The sequence below is a fragment of the Camellia sinensis genome, chromosome 15 (assembly GCF_055761805.1).
Source record: "Camellia sinensis isolate YWXY chromosome 15, ASM5576180v1, whole genome shotgun sequence".
Classification (NCBI taxonomy): Eukaryota; Viridiplantae; Streptophyta; class Magnoliopsida; order Ericales; family Theaceae; genus Camellia; species Camellia sinensis.
Window position 1 is genome coordinate 31,200,189 of NC_138975.1, and position 19,607 is coordinate 31,219,795.

Below are 19,607 nucleotides of genomic sequence, written 5' to 3' on the forward strand. Positions count from 1 at the left end.
AACACCTTTTTCCTTGGCCTATGGCATGGAAGGAGTGATCCCACTGGAAGTCGGCCTCTCCACAATTAGAAGTGAAAATTTTGATCCAGACTTAAATGGAGAAGCCATAGCATTGGAGCTCGACCTTGCAGAAGAAAGAAGAGAAAGAGCATTGGTTCACATTGCCTCATACCAGCAGGAGTTATCCAGAAAATATAACAAAACAGTATATCCAAGGCAATTCAAGATTGGAGACTGGGTGCGGCGCAAAGTAATGGGCAACACCCTAGTACCCGGAGATGGCAAGTTAGGGCCTAATTGGGAAGGACCTTACAAAGTGGTTGGATTAGCAGGAAAATGGGCATTCCATTTAGAAGATGAAGACAGTAAGGCCATTCTCAGGCCGTGGAACACTGTCAATCTCAAACTATTTTATTTTTAGCTTTTCTTTAAACATACTTGTAATTTTTGTTTTTTCAATAAAACAAGTAGTTTCTTTTCAGTATAATTGTTTTCTGCTGTAAAAGCCGTTTTAGTGAGCTAGGGGCATTGAAAGTAGAGTTGGCCGGAATAACCAACTCTGCGTTCTCTTCAGCTGAGATTAGGATCTAGGCTGAAGAGGTTGGCTGAAAAAACTAACACTTCTCCTAAGCCGAGGATAAGGATCTAGGCTGCAGGACGTTTGGCGGGAATTACCAAACACTTCGCTCTAGGTTGGCAGGAATAACCAACTTTGAGCTCTCTTCAGCTAAGATCAGGATCTAGGCTGAAGAGGTTGGCTGGAAAAACCAACACTTCTCCTAAGCCGAGGATAAGGATCTAGGCTACAGGACGTTTGGTAGGAATAACCAAACACTTCACTCTAGGTTGGCAGGAATAACCAATTTTAGCTCTCTTAAGCTAAGATCAGGATCTAAGCTGAAGAGGTTGGCTGGAAAAACCAACACTCCTCCTAAGCTGAAGATAAGGATCTAGGCTGCAGGAAGTTGGCTGGAAAAACCAACATTTGTTGATCTTCAGCCGAGATAAGGATCAAGGCTGAAGAGTAGTTGGTTGGAATAACCAACTTTTAATACTCTTCAGCCGAGATAAGGATCAAGGCTGAAGAGTGGTTGGCTGGAATAACTAACTTTTAGTACTCTTCAGTCGGGATAAGGATTAAGACTGAAGAGTGGTTGGCTGGAATGACCAACTTTTAGCACTCTTCAGCCGAGATAAGTATCTAGGCTGAAGACTGGTTGGATGAAATATCCAACTTCTAGTACTCTTTAGCCGAGATAAGTATCTAGGCTGAAGACTGGTTGGCTGGAATATCCAACTTCTAGTATTCTTCAGCCGAGATAAAAACCTAGGCTAAAGAGGTTGGCAGATATGGACAAAATAGATTACAAGTTCAACACCAGGATAAGTATCTCGGTTAGAAAATGCTCCAACTACGTATGAACCGAAGTAGAAACTTCATACAAATCATAGTTGAAAAGTACATATAGGAATGGAATAAACTGAGCAAAAAGATGAAAAAACTGAAGATTTCATTCCAAAAGTGCATTACAAAAGGAGGGGCCGTAGACCAGTTACAAACTTCATTGATAGCAAAAGAAGAAAAATACAGAATCAGGCAAAGAGATCTTCCAGATCGGTGTCCAAATCAACACGGGCTTCACTCAAAGGTAGCTCGGTTGCGGCAGACACACCTTCGTTGAGCTCGGTCGAGGGCACCGCGTTTGTCACAGTAGGGGAAGGCGGGATGGAGACCACCAGAGTGGGAGAGATAGACTAGCGACCGAGCTGGACGTCATCTTTAAGAGCAGGATCTTCATCGTCGTCCTCTTCTTGAAGAAATTTTTGCTGAATGGCAGTAGCATACTCCACCATGTAGCTCGGTATAAAATGAGGAGGAGGGTTAAGGAAGATCTCGGTCTCTTGGATATGACCGAGCTGCGCCACAGCCGCCTTCCATCCACATTTGAAGAATATATCTTTCGCTGCTTCACATTGTTAGATGTAAGTGGCCTTCCCCTCCTTGTAACCCCGGTTTTTGGCGTCTTCCACGCTTTTCTCCAACCGAGCGATCTCAACATTCTTCTTTCCCTCGAGCTTGGCCAGCTCGCATAGATATTTGTCTTTCAGCACGGCCGCAGCCTTTTGTTTATCTGCGTCAGCCGAGCTGACAAGACCAGTCAGGCGGGCCATCTCAATATGTAGCTCAGCCATTTTCTTCTTGGCCTCTTCTAGCTCGGCCGATGTAGCATCTGCCTCTGCCACGGCCTGCCTTGTGGTTTTTCGAAGCTCCAACACGCGCTTATGAGCGACGTGGTTCTTCTGTAAGGCCTGCAAAAGGAGAGAAACAAATTTTGAGCAAAACTGAGCAAACAGATGTACAATTTAGGACAAGAGAAGGGAGAACTCACCAACACCATCGATTTGGTGGCCGAGCGGATGGCTTTTAGCTCGGTAAGGTGGTCAAGTGGAAGACACACACTTTTTGCAAGGTTAAAAGCAAGTGAGTGGTCTTTGTCTGCCATGACTGAGTCAATGTTAGTAACAGTGCGGTTCTTGTAGGTGATCTTTGGCACCCACTCAAAGGAACTAGCTCGGTCAGAGTGTTCAGGTTGGGGGCTCGGCGGTGTGGTTTGGGGAAGTACGGTTTCATCCTCGTCAACAAGGCGTGGCTCAGTTGTAGAAGTCTGAGAACGCTTGCTGGGCCAAGATGATGAAGGTCGGGCAGTTGGAAGTGCTACCACGGCCTCTTGTGTTTAGCCGGTTGGTGGTATCTCAGCTTGGTTTGTTTTGGTAATAAGCGCCCTGACAGCTCTCTTCTTGGCCATCTCTTGCTCCGCTGTTAAAGGAATGAGGTTGATTTGTGGAAGGGAAGGATCAGGTTCTGGTAATGGCTCTAAAAGGAAGTCTGTGACCCTGGTCTTCCTCCTACTGTTGTATTTGTAGGTCGGTTCGAAGTTGAGTAGCTTGGCTCAACCTCGTTCACGATACCGGAGTGCCGCGCGGAGTGCGTCAAGATTGGGGTAATTGTATTGTGACTTTAGAAAGTCCAAATCTGCACAAAGAAAAGAGCAACGGTTAGTACGGTTCAAAACTTACAAACAAAGTAATGAATGCCAAAAAGTGAGACGAGGTATGTATACTGGCTACTCCTTTATTCCAATTAATTTGGTCTCCCGGGATCTAGGCCTCTTGGTCTTCAAAGTTGCCCGAGACCCAGAAAAAATCATTGTCATTTACATCTTTGTCTGGGGTGTTCTTTATTATCTTTTCTCGGCATCTTCTTATTCTTAAATAATAGACCTAGCCATCTCCGTTTTGGCCGAGTGAATACTAGTGAAATAGCTCAGCTAAACCGAGATTAAGGCCAAGCCGGCGGTTTAGCTTGGCTATGCCGTTTATTATTCTGTATGAATTTGTGGAAAGATGGGTTGGGCAAAGATTTGTTTGTCTAAGGAATTCACAAAGAAAAGGCTGTACAGGGAATCGGAGTCCGGTTTCTACAATGGAAAGGAGGGTGAAGGGAATGAAGCCAGGTTTACCTCAGGGAGTGGTGTCTAGTTCGGCTAAACTAAGGTGAACATCATCAGGGATGTTGTAGTCCCTTCGGAACTTGGCCATAGCCCCTGGAGAGTTTACTAAGAATCTATACTTCCCCATGTCGACTTAAATTATGTATAATTTAGCTCGGTGTTGAGATGAACTTCAGTATCTCGGTTGAGCGTGCAAAGGTGTGCCTGGCCAACCTAGTCAGTCTGCAAAGTGAAAAGGAAAAAGTGTTAAGCACAGATCGTTGGACCGCGCTAAAAGTAAAAAAGGTAGAATAAATGTTGTCCTAGCTTGGCTACGTCAGATACTATCCATTCTTAGCTCGGTTTGAGCAAGGGACTTTAGCCCGGTTAAGTGAATGGGAAATTCGTAGCCTGGTTGAAGCTTATGATACAGCATTCTTAGTTCGGTTTTGACTAAGTCAGGGCTAGTTTGGCCCCAAGTTATAGCTCGGTCATCGGTTGAGGTTGTCTCGCGCGGTATTGCACAAGCCTAATACAGTTCGCTAGTTCGACTAAGTGAAACAGAAGGTACTTAGACCTATTGAAACTACAGGTATGGCGTGAAGTTTTTGTCCGGTTGTTAGAAGAGTTATCTAGTCTGGCTAAGCTGGCACCTAGTACAAACAAGATCCTAGTTCGGTTAAAGTATTATTTTGGATCTAAAGCGTCGTTTCTCAGATTATACGTGAATCTAGTGGTTCTATTGCACGGTTTTTTCCTAGAAAAATAGAAGCTAAAAAAGTATGTTTTGAGAAACATATGAATAATATGCTATGTATCACAAAACAAATGCGAAATCAATGGAAAGGAAACAGGTTTGAGCTACATACCAGTTCAAGATGAAGGAACTGAAGATAGAAACAATATCAGCAAAAACACGAGCTCTACAGATGCAGTGTTGAGGAGTAATGGAAACTCAGAGAGTGTGAGAGAGAAGGTGAACAAGAGTGTCTTTGATTCAAAAAAGAGGTTTTTTGTATAACGCAAAGAAAAGACGGAACTGCTCAAAAATTTCGGAGTACGAGGGCGACGTTGACAGCTGTACTCAACCAGTAGGGGTCAGTCATGTGTCTATGGAATAGCAAGCGATTCAGATGACAGCGTGACTGAAGAGACATTTTTTGACTGAACCAATCGATAGCTTGGCAGCAGTTTATCTCGGTTGAAAGACTAAAGTTTTTAGCTCAGCTGGTAACAGGTAATCCCAATTATGCTACGCAGATGGAATTAAGGGGCAATTGAAAGGGTAATTTATAAGTAAATTGGGCCGAGCTAAGGAATTGCCTTCTTTGTAAGTTGGGCCGCACATTGGGCCGGGGTAAGAGTTGATATAGCTCGGTCTAAGTGCTAACTAGTGGGGCCTAGTTGAGGTTCGGACCGAGCTAATTATCACACATAGTCACGCCTAGGTAGCGATGCCATTCTACATAGTTAGCTCAGTCTTTAGTTGTTAACCTAGTTGGAGTACGCCAAACCGAGGTACATGCTATGAATGGAAGAACCGAGCTAGTTGGAGCTTGGTCATTTCTGCTGCTTTAGCATGGCCGTGTTAGCTCGGTCGTATTGTCAACCAACCGTGGTAAAACCATCTCACTTGGTTTAAGCAGTGAGGGGGGTGTTGAAAGATAATCATTATCTTTCAGGAGTGTGATTCCTAGGAGGACTCTACCTGAAGGAATAAGAGTCCTACTAGGATTGTGCCACACGGAACCTATAAAAGCTCATAACAGAACCTATGGAAGAGGTAACACAATTTTGATTCTCGAATACACAGAGCTTTTGCCTATCTGTCTATTTTGCTGATTTAGGCATCGGAGGGGTATCCGGCACACACCCGCCGGCTAGCTCGCATTTGTGTTTTCAGGGAGTAAAGTGACGACGTACGGAGGAGCACAGACTTGATCAACAGGATTATACGAGAACACTATTTCATGCTCGTACAATTAGAATGTTAATTGTCATTGCATCTTTATACAATCTAGAAATTCATCAAATGGATGTGAAAACCGCTTTCTTAAATGGTGAGTTGGATGAAGAAATTTACATGGAGCAACCAGAAGGTTTTTCTGTTCCAGGAAAAGAAAAGAAAGTGTGTAAATTGGTTAAATCATTATATGGTTTAAAATAAGCGCCAAAGCAATGGCATGAGAAATTTGATAAGGCAATGATGTCAAATAGTTTTAAAATTAATGAATGTGACAAATGTGTTTATATTAAAAACACAAACAAAGGTTATGTTATAGTATGTCTTTATGTAGATGATATGCTCATCATAGGTAGTAATAATGACATGATTAAAATTACCAAGAAAATGTTGAATAAACATTTTGACATGAAGGACATGGGGATTGCTGATGTATTACTTGGTATGAAAATTACCAAAACATCAGAATGATATGCTTTGTCATAATCACATTACATTGAGAAAATACTTGACAAATTCAGTAAAGATGATGATCATCTTGCTAAAACACTTGTAGATGTTAATTTGTTTCTTTCTAAGAATATACAGGAAAATATCTCTCAATTAGAGTATGCCCAAATTATTGGAAGCTTAATGTACTTGATGAATTGCACTCGCCTGGATATAGCTTATGCAGTAAGTAAATTGAGTAGATATACGAGTAATCCAGGAGTAGAACACTGGAAAACGATTATAAGGGTTCTAAGATATCTCTGATTTACTCGTAACATTGGGTTTAATTATACTAGATATCCTGCAGTACTTGAAGGATACTGTGATGCAAACTGCATATCGGATACTAGAGACTCAAAGTCCACCAGTGGGTAAACTTGGTAGTGCAGCTGTATCTTGGAAATCTTCTAAACAGACTTGCATTGTTAGGTCTACTATGAAATTAGAATTCATAGCTTTAGACAAAGCTGGAGAAGAAACAGAATGGCTTCACCACTTCCTTGAAGATATTCCAATGTGGCCAAAACTAGTGCCTACTATATGCATGCATTGTGATAGTCAATCAGCAATAGGTAGAGCACAGAGTCATATGTATAATGGTAAGTCACGACACATTCGTCGTCGACATAACACCGTGAGACAATTACTCTCTAATGGAATTAATTCCATTGAATATGTGAAGTCTAAAGATAACATAGCAGATCCACTAACTAAAGGGTTAGCAAAAGAGTTAGTTGAGAATTCATCAAGAGGAATGAGACTTAAGCCTATTAAATAAGAGTTACCACAATGGCAACCCAACCTAGTTGACTGGAGATCCCAAGATCTAAGTTCAAAGGGATAACTGAGTTGTTTATGACTCATAAGGATCACTGGGAAGTGAAACTCCTACCAATTTCTATGATGAAATAGTGATGTCTGCAACGTTTTAGGTTAAATAATACTTTTATTGATTCTTGTATCTAGGAATACCTAGTGGAGTATAGCAGGATATTCTTCATAAGAATCACCTATTGAACTGGGCCGGTTCTATGAGATTTGTGAAGGGCTACAATTCTCTAGAGCACTTATGGAAGACTAGGTTGTTCAGGGCCAAAATGAACACAATAATGAGAACTAATATGTTGTGTGAGCTCTATTGTCTTGGTTTACACAAATGGCTAAACAGTTCAAGACATCATTCACTAGTTAGCTAGTAAATCCGATAGTGTTTTACAAGGAAAGGTTCAAAGCCAAAGCCTACCTATCCTTTGCAAAATATTTCCAATTTTTGTACTCTCTGTAATTAGATCATATTGTTGCATTTTCTCTCTGTCAAATTCCATTCATGTGGGGGATTGTTGGAATTATGGTTTTTATAGCCTTATTTTGGGCCAACTTTGAGCCCAAATTTGGGTGGGTCCCACACGCCTTTTGGGGTGGGTCCAAAGAGGTGACGTGTTCCTTGCTACGTGGCAAGTTACACGATGCAAATGGTTTGTCAAAACCATTTATGTGTGAATGGGAATTTGACGTCGTTTTCGGGTTCGTGAAATGAACAATTAAAGAAATAAATGTAGGTTTCCTTGAAATGGATTGCCCCACATTAAAAACTTAAGAGAGCTTGTATGTGTTTATAAGCTCTAGGTGGACGGAATCCCAAGTTTGTAGAAGGGAGGAGTTATGGACAAAGTGGGCTTTGGTTCAAACCACCACACACGAGCTCGCACTGTCCATCCGTCTGACTGGCCGACCGAGCTGAGCCGTGCTGGGCATGCAAATGGTTCGTCAAAACCATTTATGTGTGAATGGGAACTTGACGTCGTTTTTGGGTTCTTGAAATGAACAATTAAAGAAGTAAATGTAGGTTTCCTTGAAATAGATTGTCCCACATTAAAAACTTAAGAGAGCTTGTATGTGTTTATAAGCTCTAGGTAGACAAACTTGGGTTGGGTCCTAAGGGGCATCCCAAGTTTGTGGAAGAGAGGAGTTATAGACAAAGTGGGCTTTGGTTCAAACCACCACACATGAGCGCGCACTGTTCGTCCGTCCGACTGGCCGGTCGAGCTGAGCCGTGCTGGGCGTGGGTATGGGTCGGGTCGGTCCTACTATTAATTTTTTTAACAAAATTTATTTGAATTTTGCAAATTATTGTTTTTGAATGAAATTAATTTAAATTTTGTGCCAAATTTGAATTCAATTTTCTGTCCAAAACAGTGCCCCTCCGGTCCAGGTTCAAACTGTTTTTAACATATTTAAAACTACCAACAGTTATGGACAGATTCAAATTGTTTTCCAGCAGATCTGTTCAAATTTGAATCATATCTTTTCAATTCAATATTGTACCCGTTCGGCTTTTTCCAACAGTCACCTTCTTTGCCTATAAATACTGGATCTTTCCACAAGAGTTTTTCATTCGAAAATTCATTTGTTGCCTTCAATTTTTTCTCTCTTGCATATACATTCTTCATATTAATTATTAGAAAATTTCTGAGAGTATAAAACATATGTTCTAGTTCGTCGTACAGATTATTTGGAGTGCTACTACAATCTATGTAGATCATTGTATCCTAGGAGATAGACGCCATTTATCCGTAAGCACCGAAGTGGGTGAATCTGTCTTAAGGACAGAGTGTCACACACTCGACTTGATCTTTTTGTACTTATTCAGTTTGGTAAATAAATTCTGTAAGTAATTTATTTTTTTATTTATTTGATTTGGTTTTAAGTTTTTTTTTTTTTATATATATTTTACACAGAAGATTGTTCCAACATTAACTTCATCCATCCTCTATCTATTGGATTCCGCCAACCTCAATCTTATCATTGCTAGACAACCAGTTTTTGTTTCGTTCCTTCGACTGTTTGCTTCTTTTAATATCTTGAAACCCTTACAACTGCAACAAAGTACCACACCACGCTTCTCTTTGCTATTACGTTTTGTTCATGAAGATTTGGCCCAGATAGCCCTTTCCTTGGGATGGACCATTTTGATCATCAATTATTGCATCACAATTTCCACCATTCTTATGATAATTGCCTTCAATCTCGAGAAATTGATCACTTCTGCTTTCATGTTGGCTGTTTTCAACCTCAAACACTTGCTCATGATCATTGCTTCCTAATTTAAGTCCTTGTTCAATGTTGTCCACGAGGTCATTGCTTTCAATCCCAAGAACTTGCTCATTGCCATCCTCAAGGTGATTATTTTCATTCCCAAACAATTCTTCACTGTCAATTTCATACACACTACTCTCTTCCTCAAGCAATCGCTTACTTTTTTCAGAACCTTCTGCAATGTAAACAAATCACCAATGTTATTAATTTATTTATGCAATTTGGAATGAAAAACAAACCACAACCCTCACTGTCAGTGATCAACTACATTACCAAAATTGAACATAACCAGCAATAGTGACAATAATCATTACCAAGAACAAAAGTAGCAAGCCACACAAACAAGATACATGAAGAAAAAAGATTATGCCTATCAAGCTTGTCTTTTACCATCTTTTTTTTGTTCAGTTGACTCAAAGGATGAAGTTTTTTTCTTTTTAGAATCTATTAAATTTAAATGAAACTAAAATTGGTTGTATTCTATCATTGAGGAGTTACTCTAATGTGTTGCACCATATCATTACCCAACACAATGTACTCTAATCTGATGCACCTGTAATCACTGCCAGCCTTAATGTTGCACTGAAAGCCTGCCCAGCTTCTAATGTATGTACTGTTGGAACAATCTTCTGTGTAAAATAAATAATTTGAAACAAAATCAAACAAAATAAAATAAATAACTTACAGAATTTATTTTACCGAACCGAAAGAAAAATTAAAAGATCAAGTCGAGTGTGTGACACTCTGTCCTTAAGACAGATTCGCCCCGCTACGGTGCTTACGGTTAAGTGGCGTCTATCTCCTAGGATACAATGATCTTCACAAATTGTAGCAGCACTCCAAACAACTTGTTCGATGAACAAAAACCTGTGTTCTTACTCACTGAATTTTCCCTAAAATTACTATGAAGATTATATCATGCAAGAGAGAAAAACTAGAAGGAAATAGTGAAATTTTCAAATCTGAAAGACTGCTAGAAATGGCCTCTATTTATAGGAAAACAACCAGTCCCAAACAAGTATGAAACACAAACTGAACAAGTGGTTTTTTGAATGAACAAGTGCTATTTCAATTTAGAACAAATAACTGAATCTGTCCAGAAACTGTCTGGACAGTTTTGAAACAGATAACTGCTGAACATATCTGTTGGTAACTGCTGGATAGATTTGAATATGTCTGGAAGTTTTAAATCTGTTCGGGTTCCAACAGTTTTGAATATTGTTTGGACTGTTTAACCTGTTTGGAATCTAGTGGAATTCAGAGGTTGGACAAAAATTTGAATTCAAATTAAATTTGAAATTTGAAATACAAATAATTTCCTGCAAGAATTTTTTGGAAAAATTCAAATAAATTTTGCCAAAAAAGTTAATGTTAGAATAGACCCGACCCACAACCCGTGTCGGGCACAGCTCGGCCAGACGAACGGCGGTGGCGCACATGTGGTGGTTTGGGTTAGGGTTCACTTTGTCCATAACTTCTCCCTTCTACAAACTTGGGGTGCTCCTTGGGGCCTAACCCAAGTGTTGTCACCTAGAACTTATATACACACATAAGTTCTCTTCAAGTTTCAATGTGGGACAAGCCTTATAAGGAAACCCATATTTAAATCTTTAAATATCCATTCCACGAACCCAAAAACAACGTCTAATTTTCATTCAGTCATAAATGGTTTTGACGAACCATTTTTACCGTGTAACTTGTCACGCGGCAAGGAACACGTCACTTCTTCGGACCCACCCCAAAAGACGTTTGGGGCCCACTTAATTTTGGGCACAAAGTTGGCCCAAAATAAGCCTTATAAAACCAAATTTTTTAACAATTCCCCACATGAATGGAATTTAACGGTGAGAAAATGAAACAACATGATCTCATTACGGAGAGTGCAAAAATTGAAAATATTCTGCAAATGATAGGTAGCTTTTGGCTTTGAACCTTCCCTTGTGAGACACTATCGGATTTACTAGGTAACCAGTGAACATGATGTCTTAAACTATTCAGCCGTTTGTGTAAACCAAGACAATAGAACTCACACAGTATATTATCAGACACAGTTTAGTTCTCACTATTGTGTTCATTTTGGCCCTGAACAACCCAATCTTTCATGAGGGCTCTAGAGAATTGTAGCCCTTCACAAATCTCATAGAACTGGCCCCAGTTCACACTCATATAGGTGATTCTTATGAAGAGTATCCTGCCATACTCCACTAGGTATACCTCGATATAAGAATCATTAAAAGTATTACTTAACCTAAAACGCTGCAGGCATCACTATTTCATCATAGAAATGGGTAGGAGTTTGACTCCCCAGTGATCCTTATGAGTCATACATAACTCAGTTGTCTCTTTAAACCTAGATCTTGAGATCTCTAGTCAACTAGGTTGGGTTGCCGTTATGGTAACTATTATTTAATAGGCTTAAGTCCTATTTTCCTCGATGAATTCTCAACTAACTCTCTCGTTAACCCTTTGGTTAGTGGATCCGCTATGTTGTCTTTAGACTTCACATATTCAATGGAAATAATTCCATTAGAGAGTAGTTGTCTTACGGTGTTATGTCGACGACAAATGTGTCATGACTTACCGTTATACATATGACTATGTGCTCTACCAATTGCTGATTGACTATCACAATGTATGCATATAGCATGCACCGGTTTTGGCCACATTGAAATATCTTCTAGGAAGTGGCGAAGCCATTCTGCTTCTTCTCTAGCTTTATCTAAAGCTATGAATTCTGATTCCATAGTAGACCTTGCTATGCAAGTCTATTTGGAAGATTTCCAAGATATAGCTGCCCCACCAAGAGTAAAAACATACCCATTGGTGGATTTTGAGTCTCTAGTATCCGATATCCAATTTGCATGACAGTAACCTTCAAGCACTACTAGATATCTAGTATAATTCAGTCCAATGTTACAAGTAAATCTAAGGTACCTTAGAACCTTTATAATTGTTTTCCAGTGTTCTACTCCTGGATTACTCGTATATCTACTGAATTTACTTACTGCATAAGCTATATTTGGGCGAGTGCAGTTCAAGTACATTAAGCTTCCAATAATTTGGGCATACTCTAATTGAGAAATACTTTCCTGTACATTCTTAGAAAGAAACAAATTAACATCCATAGGTGTTCTAGAAAGATAATCATCATCTTTGCTAAATTTGTCAAGTATTTTCTCAATGTAATGAGATTGTGACAAAGCATAACCTTCTGATGTTTTAGTACTTTTCATACCAAGAATTACATCAACAATGCCCATGTCCTTCATGTCAAAATGTTTATTCAACATTTTCTTGGTAGTTTTAATCATTTCGTTATTACTATCTATAAGGAGCATATCATCTACATAAAGACATACAATGACATAACCTTTGTTTGCGTTTTTAATATAAACACATTTGTCACACTTATTAATTTTAAAACCATTTGACATCATTGCTTTATCAAATTTCTAATGCCATTGTTTTGGCGCTTATTTTAAACCATATAATGGTTTAACCAATTTATACACTTTCTTTTTTTTTCCTGGAACAGAAAAACCTTCTGGTTGTTCGATGTAAATTTTTTCATCTAACTCACCATTTAAGAAAGCGGTTTTCACATCCATTTGATGAATTTCTAGATTGTACAAAGGCGCAATAGCAATTAGCATTCTAATGGAAGTTATTCTAGTAACTGATGAGTATGTGTCAAAGTAATCTAGACCTTCTTTTTGTTTATACCCTTTGACCACAAGTCTTGCCTTGTATTTGTCAATTGATCCATCCACTTTCATTTTCCTTTTGAAAATCTTCTTATATCCAAGAGGTTTACAACCTAGTGACAAATCCACCAATTCCCAAGTGTGATTTTGCAAAATGGATTCAACTTCACTATTGACAGCTTTTTTCCATAGATGAGCTTCAGAATTGGACATAGCTTCTTGTCACGACCCAAACCTACCCCTATAGGTTTAGCATCGTAATCGGCCAGTAATCCTTAGATTACCGAAGGCCTCTGGACAGATTAACCAAACTAAGGGGCTAGTGGAAGCAAATACATAAATATAGTTGTCCAATAAGCTGTGCTGACTTATATGAAACGGAATATTTAAAAACTTTATATACATAATCAAAAGTCATTCATACATTATACCCACACACATTACAGTATTTTAAGTCCAGCCAACAGAATTAAAACAAGTCATACATATACATAGAACCAACAGAACTTGAACACAAGACACTTCGGGAACCTACACGTGAGGCACAATGGTTGGCTGACAACAGAACACAGATCTAGATAAAAGCCTTCAGGCTCAAGCTCTAGAATGCTCACCTATACATATATATACACACAATGACCTAAAGCCCAATGAATAACATTAAGGTAAAGGGGTTAGTGAACGAATTCCGAACATATCATAAGCGTAAAACAGATCATAGCATAATCATTCTCATATCAAAACATAATAATGGTACATCCCATAGAACACATCACAGAATGTCTTCCGACTAGAGTAATCGGTTCCGGATACCGATTAAACACATATCACCACAATGAAGTGGCTAACGAGATCTCGTAATTACTTGAATGTCATGGACCTGCATTTTCATGTCGTCCCCCATGACTTGGGACTATCTTTGGATGCCATAATAGATTTCAAACTTGGGATGTTCGTTCACGTAAACAAATATCATTTCAGAAATCATAGCTTATCATATTTCATTTGGAACATAATTCATATCAACATATCTTTACAGAAATGTTACTCACAGTGGTTCCAGCAATGGTCAATCAACCCTCGAGTCTTGACCTACAATCACAAAATACATAACACAAGCACATCTTATGATTACACATTCATGTGGCCAACACGGCTTAGCTTCCATTACGTTGGTTCTTGTTCTTTCTTATCACAACGCTAAAACACACACACACTTGTAATTCCTTGACTTAGCACATTCATTCCTTGGTGTGTTTCTAATCCATAACCTCATTATCAAATCTTAATTAGGTCTTAGGAATGCCTAAGATGCAATGAGGATGCCAAAACATGAATTGGAACATTTAGTCAAATTTTCTGAAAATGAGGTCTACGCTCGAGCGTGGGTTTCCCCGCTCGAGCGGATATGCAGACAATGAAGCTCCGCTTGAGCATGACTTTCCCCACTCGAGCGGACTGTAAACTCTAAAAAGTACTGGATGCAAGGTTTTCATGCTCGACGGGCGCTTGACCCACGCTCGAGCGTGGTGCATGAATTCAGGGTTCATGCTCGAGCGTGAAAGTCCCCGCTCGAGCGTGGGTCAAATTTCTGGAAAATCCAGATTGACCTCCCAAGCTCAAAACTCGAATTCAACCATCCAAAACACATCTCTTGGGCCCCAAAACTTGAGATAACATAGTAAACTTGTAAAACATGAAGAATTTAGGATCATTTTATAAAATCATGGCCCAAGAGTTTGTTAAAAACTCACAATCTCAACTTAAAACATGATGAATGTTTATGAACACATCATGCATGAATTTTTCTTGTATCAAACTTCTCAAAACATTATCAAACACCACAAAACAACTTGAAACTTGATGATTTCCCCAAATGAAGATGAATTTCAAACATACAAGAGAGGATTCATGGAAATCATGTTCAATTTGTAAGAAAATGTACATGCATGCATTAATTGCCACTCAAATCTTCCTTCTAGGCTCAATACACACCCTTAAACACATAATCTTCATGTTGATAACTTAGATTCATAATTTAGGGGTTGAATTCATACCTATAGTCTTCAATTAGCTAGGTACTTGCACAATCTTTGATCAATTCAAGCTATAGCCTTCAATTCCTCCTTAATCTCTACCTTTCTCTCTCTAGAATTGTGCTCCCTTTCTCTCTAAAATGTTTCACCAGATTTTAGCACTAAGGGGCAAAAGGATTCAGCTAAAAAATGAGCTTAAGGCTCACATATAAAGCTATGATGCTAAAATACACTAATTAGAACATAAGGCTTGCCAAACGCGACTTAACGAATCAGACTGAATCAATTTTTAATTAAATTTGCCATGGTGTTCTAAAAATTCCAAATAACACACTAATGTAACTAATTCCGTTTTCAGATGCTGATAAGGCTTTCAATCTTTATATTAAAGCAGATTTCTAGACAGATATTTCTATAAGTAACAGATAGAAAGCCAAAATCATACAAAGTGCAGAGTAAACACATAATTTATTTTAATCCTCTCATTAACATCATTAAATACAAATTAGTGGCTAATTACGGATAGGGGTTATTACACTTCTTTAAAAGTTAGAGGTTCATTTTCTAACAAAAATGTTAGAAAATCTGGATCAAAAGATTTTGAGGTCCTAGCACGTTTACAACACCTAGGTTCCTCTTCCTCAATTTGATCTAACTCTTGCTCTTGTTCTTGATCTTGACTAGTAATAGCATCAAAAAATCTTTTGTTATTACTAGTCTCTTGTCCAATTTTATTTGGAAATGCATGTTCAAAGAATGATGCATTCCGAGATTGAATAATAGTATTTACATGCATTTTGGAATGTTCTGACTTATAAATCAAAAATCGATATGCACTACTATTCTTGACATAACCAATGAAAATGCAATCTACTGTTTTAGGACCTATCTTAGTCTTTTTAGGATTAGGAATAGCCACTTTAGCCAAACACCCCCACACTTTTAAGTATTTGTAGGATGGTACTCTTCCATGCCACATTTCATAAGGTGTTTGATTCACTTTCTTTCGGGGCACTTTATTAAGTATATAATTAGCAGAAAGTATTGCTTCCCCCCACAAGTTTTGAGGTAAACCAAAATTTATTAACATAGCATTTATCATTTCTTTTAAAGTCCTATTTTTCCTTTTAGCAATTCCATTTTGTTGAGGTGAGTAAGGAGCGGCGGTTTGATGAATTATTCCATATTCTTTACAAAATTCACCAAAAGGTGATTCATGTTTACCACCTCTATCACTTCTAAGTTTCTTAATTTTCTTACCAAGTTGATTTTCAACTTCATTCTTATATTGAATGAAAGTTTCCAAAGCTTCATCCTTTGTTCGAATTAAATAAATATGACTATATCTAGTATAGTCATCTATAAAAGTGATAAAATATTTTTTCCCACCTCTAGTTTGAATTGATTTAAAATCACAAATGTCATTATGAATTAATTCAAGTGGTTCCGTACTTCTTTCAATTGAATGAAAATGAGTTTTGGATAATTTTGCCTCACGCAAATTTCACATTTATAATTTGAATCAATATCAAATTTAGGTAGACATTCCATATTAATTAATCTACGCAAAGATCCATAATTAACATGTCCAAGAGTACCATACCATAAATTTAAAGACTCAAACAAAAAAGAAGAAGATGTATTTTTATTAATAACAGATGGTACAACGGTCATTACATTTATCTTGAAAAGGCCATCAGACATGTAACATTTTCCTACATACATCCCATTCTTAGTAAGTACAAATTTATCACTCTCAAACACTAGCCTAAACCCATTCTTACTCAACAAAGATCCAGAAACAAGATTCTTGTGAATGTCCAGTACATGCAACACATTATTGAGAGTGAGTTCCTTTCCTGATATCATCTTCAGAATAATCTTTCCTTGTCCTTCAACATTAGAAGTCGAAAAGTTGCCCATAAAAAGTTGTTCACCGTTGTCCACTGTAGAATAAGATGTGAACATCTTTTTGTTAGCACAAATGTGACGAGTAACATCAGTGTCCACCCACCATTCCTTAGGATTTCCGACAAGATTTGCCTCAGAAACAACTGTAGAAAGATTGATGTCATCTACACCATTGGAAATTTTGTCCACTTCGGTCATGTGGGCTTGAGCAGGCTTCTTACTTGTTCTTCTTTTGCTTTTGCTACGGCAATCTTTGACCCGATGTCCTTCTTTGTCACAGATGTAACGCTTGCCATTAAACTAGTACTTTTAGTTTCCCCTCCTTTAGAGCCTTGTGATGAACTTTCTCCAGAAAACGTCCATTTTTTTTTCTTTTAGAGCATGTTCCACTATATTTGCCTTAGACTCCATTGGATGGTTACCAGCCCGCTTCTCTGAATTGCGGTTGTCCTCCTCAATTCTCAAACGCACAATTAATTCCTCTAAAGATATTTCTTTGCGCTTGTGTTTGAGGTAGTTCTTGAATTCCTTCCAGCTTTGTGGAAAATTTTCAATTAAGGCAGTAACTAGAAAGGATTCACTGAGAGACATGCCTTCTGTGTGAATGTCATGCAGAATGAGTTGGAGATCTTACACTTGGCTGATCACAATCTTAGAATCAACGATCACAAAGTCTAGGAATTTGCCAACCACAAATTTCTTTGAGCCAGCATCCTCTATTTTGTACTTTTTTTCCAAAGACTCCCAAAGTTCCTTTGCCGTTTTGATAGAACTATAGACATTGTATAATGTGTTGTCAAGTTCGTTCAAGATGTAGTTTCGACAAAGGAAATCAGCATGTTTCCAGGCATCGACCGCAGCAACCATTTGCCGGTCAGTTTCATTCTCGTTCAGAGTAGGAGCACTCTCACGGAGAAAACGAGCCTGGTTTAGAGTTGTAAGATAGAATAACATTTTCTGCTGTTATCTTTTAAAATCAGTCCACAGAACTTCTCTGGCTTATCACCGTGATTTATCGGTACTGTCACAACAGGAGCGGGGGTTGACGCAATTGCAGCCACCATACCAGTACTCGTTTGAGCATTTGTTTCAATAGCCATGAATTCTAAATTATAAAACAAAATTATAATTAGAATTTTATACTATACAGAAAATTAATCCAAATTCACAGAATTAAATTCTGTAAAAATAAAAGAAACAAGATTGTAACTTTTATTTCCAATTAATTTAAAAATAAAACAAAATTTTATTTAACCAAATTAATTCCACACAGAAAATTAAATTTCTGTAAAACTTCAATAATTAAAATACTGGAACAGAATTTTAATTAATGAACACTCAGAAATAATTTCTGAAAATCAAAATTAATTTCTGACAAAATTCCACAAGTAAATATTCTGAATTGTTAATGACACCAATATATTACTATTAGTTGTCAAAGAAAAGAGACAGTATACTACTACTATCTGTCAAACAATATATTACTACTATTTTTTTTCCAACTATAATATTATTTTGTAAAATTAGAGAAAGTAATTTCTGTAAGAAAAAGAAAGAAAAATGGAAATAAACGAAAATTTCTATAAACAGAATAATTCAAATCTGTCTTAAGATTGTTGGAACAATCTTCTGTGTAAAATAAATAATTTGAAACGAAATCAAACAACATAAATTAAATAACTTACAGAATTTACTTTACCGAATCAAAAGAAAAATTAAAAGATCAAGTCGAGTGTGTGACACTCTGTCCTTAAGATAGATTCGCTCCGCTACAATGCTTACGGTTAAGTGACGTCTATCTCCCAAGACACAATGATCTTCACAAATTGTAGTAGCACTCTAAACAACTTGTTTGGTAAATAAAAACCTGTGTTCTTACTATCTAATTTTTTCCTAAAATTAATATGAAGATTATATCATGCAAGAGAGCAAAACTAGAAGAAAATAGTGAATTTTTCAGATCTGAAAGATTGATAGAAATGGCCTCTACTTATAGGCAAACAACCAGTCCCAAACAGGTATGAAACACAAACTGAACGGGTGGTTTTTTGAATGAACAAGTGCTGTTTCAATTTAGAACAGATAACTGAATCTGTCTAGAAGCTGTCTAGACAGTTTTGAAACAGATAACTGCTGAACATATCTGTTGGTAACTGCTGGACAGATTTGAATCTGTCTAGCAGTTATAAATCTGTTCGGGTTCCAACAGTTTTGAAAATTGTTTGGACTGTTTAACCTGTTTGGAATCTAGTGGGATTCGGAGGTTGGACAAAAATTTGAATTCAAATTTAATTTGAAATACAAATAATTTCCTGCAAGAATTTTTTGAAAAAATTTAAATAAATTTTGCCCAAAAAATTAATGTTAGAACCGACCCGACCTGTACCTGCGTTCGGATGGACGGTGGTGGCGCGCAGGTGTGGTGGTTTGGGCTAAGGTTCACTTTGTTCATAACTCTTCCCTTCTACAAACTTGGGGTGCTCCTTGGGGCCCAACCCAGGTGTTGTCACCTAAAACTTATATACACACATAAGTTCTCTTCAAGTTTCAATGTGAGACAAGCCTTACAAAGAAACCCACATTTAAATCTTTAAATGTCCATTCCATGAAACCGAAAACGACGTTACGTTCCCATTCACTTATAAATAGTTTTAACGAACCGTCTTTACCGTGTGACTTGCCACGCAGTAAGGAACACGTCACCTCTTCGGAACCACCCCAAAAGACGTTTGGGGCCTACTCAATTTTAGATTCAAAATTAATCCAAAATAAACCTTATAAAACCAAAATTTTCAACATGTACATTCATATTTATATTTGCAATTTTGTACATATTTATGCGCTCTGATCACACTCCCGCTCTCACGTATTTTCACAAAGCACACTTTTGCATTCTCGCTTTTGCTCCCTCTCC

General features: G+C 37.9%; 1 pseudogene; it reads right to left on the minus strand.

Moving 5' to 3' along the window:
• Positions 1-17,284, minus strand: part of LOC145812899 (protein FAR1-RELATED SEQUENCE 8-like) — a 29,698-nt pseudogene extending 12,414 nt beyond the window's left edge.
• Between the last annotated feature and the right edge of the window lie 2,323 nt (positions 17,285-19,607).